Genomic DNA, 5000 nt, shown 5'->3' with positions numbered 1-5000 from the left:
TTCTAAAATGTTCTTCCGACATACTGTTATTAACTATCTACAGACCTCCAAGACTTTCTGCACCACTCTTCTTAGAGGAATTTGGTGAGCTGTTGTCGAATGTTTGTGTGGACTATGATAGCCTTTTTATAACAGGCGACTTCAATTTTCACGTAAACGACTTAGAGAATGTCTATGCTAAGGAATTTTTAAGTCTTATTGACATTTTTAGCCTTACACAGCATGTAACAGGACCAACACACAACCAAGGTCACACTCTAGACCTAATAATAACAAAAGGCCTCAATGCTTGTGCTAGTGTCAAAGACTATGGCTTTTCTGACCATTACTGCATTTTTTCTGATGTTTCTATGTACCCTCATGTTCAAAGGGAATCTGTTACAGTCAAAAAACGTATAATCAACTGTGAGACAGCCAGGGCCGGTTTTTAGCATAGGCCGGCTAGGCGGTCGCCTAGAGCGCCATGTGAAGAAGGGGCGCCGAAATGGCGCTCTCCTATGCGTAATTTTGCGATATGAAGTTTTTTTATGAAGTCGCAATCAACAAAGAGTGGCGAAAGCGCTCCTCACGGCAAAGCGCCCCTCAGCCAATAGTAATATCTCTTCCAACTGTCTCTGGGAAGTCTGTGAACCAATAAACAGACAGTTCTGAGAAAGGGGGCGGGACGAGTGACAGCGTGCGGTCTATTTTGAATTTGGAGACTCACTCGAGAGACAAAGGGGGCAAGCACAAACAGTAGTGCTGCTCTGCTGGATGGAGATTATTATGTTCTCATTAAACCACTCATTGCATGATGCAGGAGTTTCAGAGGGTGTTTTGGAACTATGTGATTTAATCAGCAACCGTTTGTGATTATGGAAAGCCTAATAGTTATGAGGTTACTATTTGGAATTAGAGAGAAAAAGAGCTTTGTTTTTGATCAGAGAAATCGCTAGTTAGCATGCTAACATTAGCCAAGTATGCCAAGCAATGAAATCCAGTAAAGTAGCTGTTAGTAGCCTACTCACTACTCACTAACACCCACCTGATATCATAATACTTGCTTAGGTTGACAAGCAATGTAAAGTAAGACTGGTGCAATGTTTAAAACAATTTTAGCTGCCATATCTCCTTCCATCCACATGAATTACCTGCTTGTTGTAAGCTTAAAAAAACATTAATTTCCAGACCAGAATGACATAGCCTACATTAATCATGTAACAGAACCATGCACAGCAGACAAGTGAGGCTATTTACTTTATTTTGTATATTATGAAATTCAATAGCGTGACAGCTCTTCTCCCTTTCTCTCACCCTGTCCCTCCAAACACATAGATAGCCCCCTTCTCATTCTCCTACTCACAAATGCACCACTATTTCCAGTCCAGAAATGAAATTGGTTTGGAAGACAGCACAAATGTGTAGCTTATTAAAATTGTTATGCTGCCATGCTTTGTGATGCTGTAGATAGTGTAGATCAATGCAGACCTCCTTGGTAGGCTTATTGTCTACACATGCATTTTACATGCAAATGTACTGTATCACTCTCCTGGCATTTCAATTTCACGTTACAATTCAAACACATTGATAACCTCCCTCTCATCTGGGGTTGGGGGCCCCACCACCATCACATCCAACACACCACACAGTGAAGCTACTTTCATGCGACTCAATCTGATGTGTTGGTCGCCTGTCAAAAAGAACCACAAATCCATTTGATGAAAAACGGTTATTGTTCTTGATGCTATTTAGTTAAGCTTACTAAGGATATTAGTATTGTGTTCTGTGAGGTATAAGAAAGATTTTTTTTTTCTTTCAAAGGTAGGGGGGGGGGGGCAGAAATCAAACTCGCCTAGGGCACCAAATAAGCCAGAACCGGCCCTGGACACAGCCTCACTCTTTCAGCAAGCACTTTCAGAGATCCAAAGTCAAACTTCAGAGAATGCTGATGATCTCATGGTTAATTTTAATGCAAGGATGGCCCATATTATGGATGTTATTGCCCCCGAAAAAATCAAAACAGTGGGACATAAAAAAGCCCCTTGGAGAATGATTCCCACCGTTATATTGCTAAAGCAAGAATGCAGGAGGGCTGAAAGACAGTGGCGTAAATCCAAACTTGAAGTCCACTACCAAATCTATAAACACACACTCTCGAAATACAACCAAGAAATTTCTAAAGCTAGACAATCTTTTTTCTCTGACATAATTAACAGAAATATTAATAATGCACGCGTCCTGTTTGGCACTGTGGAAAAGCTAGCAAGGCCCCCAAATCAAATGCCCTCTGAGTTCCTCTCAGTCAGCAAATGCAATGAGTTTGCATCCTTTTTCAAAGGTAAGATTGAAAAAATACGTACAAACATACTCACACATGTGCAACCGACCCAAGATTCGGACCAACTTGTTACGGTGAAGTTAAATCCTAACCTCATGAGAAATTTTAATTTAGTTGATGTGGACATTCTTAATAGAACGGTACAAAGTCTTAGCTCCTCTACATCTGACTTAGATATTCTACCAACAGCCTTCTTCAAATCCATCTTACACCTAATATCACCAGATGTACTTCAGATCATCAACACCTCACTACAAACAGGCATATTCCCAGGCTGTCTGAAAGAAGCAGTTGTGAAACCCTTACTGAAAAAGAACAACCTGGATGCACTGGTACTAAACAACTATAGGCCCATATCCAATCTACCATTTATGGGTAAAATAATAGAGAAAATTGTTTTTAACCAATTAACTGCCTTTTTAATGTCTAATAGCTATTTTGATAAGTTTCAATCTGGTTTCCGTGCCTACCACAGCACTGAAACAGCTCTTATCAAAGTTATGAATGACATAAGATTGAATTCTGATGCTGGCAAATCATCCGTCTTGGTACTTCTTGATTTGAGTGCTGCTTTCGACACAGTTAATCATTCTATACTACTACATAGACTGGAACACTGGGTTGGTTTTACGGGCATAGTGATCGACTGGTTAAAATCGTACTTACAACAAAGAAGTTTTTTTGTCGCCATTGGAAGACATACTTCATCACCAATGTCTCTGGATTGTGGGGTCCCCCAGGGCTCCATTCTGGGACCACTACTGTTCAATCTGTATATGTTGCCACTGGGACACATTATCGAGAATAACTCCATAAATTACCATAGCTATGCGGATGATACCCAGCTCTACTTATCTATGTCCCCCAATGACTACACCCCCCTTGAATCACTCTATCATTGCATGGACCAAATTAACAAATGGATGTCTCACAATTTCCTCCAGCTGAACACAGAAAAAACTGAAGTAATTATATTTGGGAAAAGAGAGGAGAGACAAAAGATTGCTACTATCCTTGAAACGAAGGGACTGAAACCAAGGGAAACAGTTAAAAATCTTGGGGTCCTCATTGACAGTGACCTAAATTTCAACAGTCACATGAAAGCTATTACTAAGTCTGCATTCTATCACATAAAAAACGTCTCTAAATTTAGGGGCCTGATGTCTAAACACGATCTGGAGAAGCTAATACATGCCTTCATTTCTAGTAAAGTCGATTACTGTAACAGTCTGTTTACTGGCCTCCCAAATAAGACCATTAAACAGCTTCAACTGGTACAAAATGCAGCTGCAAGGGTTCTTACAAAGACAAGGAAGTTTGACCACATTACTCCAATTTTAAGATCGCTGCATTGGCTCCCAGTAAGCTACAGAATTGATTTTAAGGCAATGCTACTTGTATTTAAATCATTAAATGGAATGGGACCCACATATCTACTGGATATGTTTCAGCTGTATGCACCGGCCAGGTCACTAAGGTCAACGGAGAAGAATTTGCTGGTGATTCCAAAAGTCAAAACAAAATGTGGAGAGGCAGCCTTTAGCTTCTATGCTTCAAAGCTTTGGAACCAGCTTCCAGATGACGTAAAAAATGCACCCACTATTGATAGCTTTAAATCTAGACTCAAGACAAAGCTGTTCTCAGATGCTTTCTTAAATTATTGAATGAAAAGACGGTAAAAAAAGAGTAAATTAGTAAAATAAGAATTGTTTTTCAAGGTTTTATGTTTATTTATGTTTTATTTTATTATTATTTTTACCTTATGTTTTATCTTAATGTTTTAAATGTTTTTTTTTGACTCTAATTCATTTCCCTGTTTTCCTTTCATTTACATTTGTTAACTTTGTGAAGCACATTGAGTTGCACCTGTGTATGAAATGCGCTATATAAATAAACTTGCCTTGCCTTGCCTTGCCTTGTGTGTGTGCGTGCATGCGTGTGTGTGTGTCTGTGTGTGTGTGTGTGTGTGTGTGTGTGCGTTTGCCCACACTTTTATGAGTATATACCCCTTGCATTGTAGAATATAAATGTGTGTGTGTGTGTGTGTGTGTGTGTGTGTGTGTGTGTGTGTGTGTGTGTGTGTGTGTGTGTGTGTGTGTGTGTGTGTGTGGGTGTGGGTGTGGGTGTGGGTTTGTGTGGGTGTGGGTGTGTGTGTGTGTTATATTATTATGAGTAGAATATAATTGCATCATGTGTCCTTGTGTTTGTTACACATCATAGGGATTAGCGTCATCGCTCTGTGTTGCCCCGGCAACCGGGTAAACATTAATAAAGTGTGCAAGGCCACCTCATTTCCTGGTTTTCATTTCCTGTGTTCTTCCCCCAATACGAAGAGGTGCATATTAAAGCCCATACGGCAGTGATTCTCAAAGTGGTGGTCCGCGACAGGGCTCAGGTGGTCCGCGAGGGGATTTCTACTTTTCCTAGATAAACTGGCAGTAGGCTATAGTTGTAACATTATTACAAAGCTAAACATAGCGGTCATATTTTCACCACAACAGGACAGGCTTGAAATGTGAATAAAAAGTAAGTGACCGGCATCGAAATTAGCATTGTCAAATTAGTGTTCCTGAACATTTTTGGGGGGGACAAAATGGTCCTTGGTCTGAAGAAGTTTGAGAAACACTGCCATATGCCATTTTCAAAACATGGGGAAAGAGGAATTCTGCGAAGGACTTAATAG

This window comes from Engraulis encrasicolus, unplaced genomic scaffold (genome assembly GCF_034702125.1).
Source record: "Engraulis encrasicolus isolate BLACKSEA-1 unplaced genomic scaffold, IST_EnEncr_1.0 scaffold_317_np1212, whole genome shotgun sequence".
NCBI lineage: Eukaryota > Metazoa > Chordata > Actinopteri > Clupeiformes > Engraulidae > Engraulis > Engraulis encrasicolus.
The sequence above is the reverse complement of the archived record's forward strand: the minus strand, read 5'-3'. Positions refer to the sequence as shown.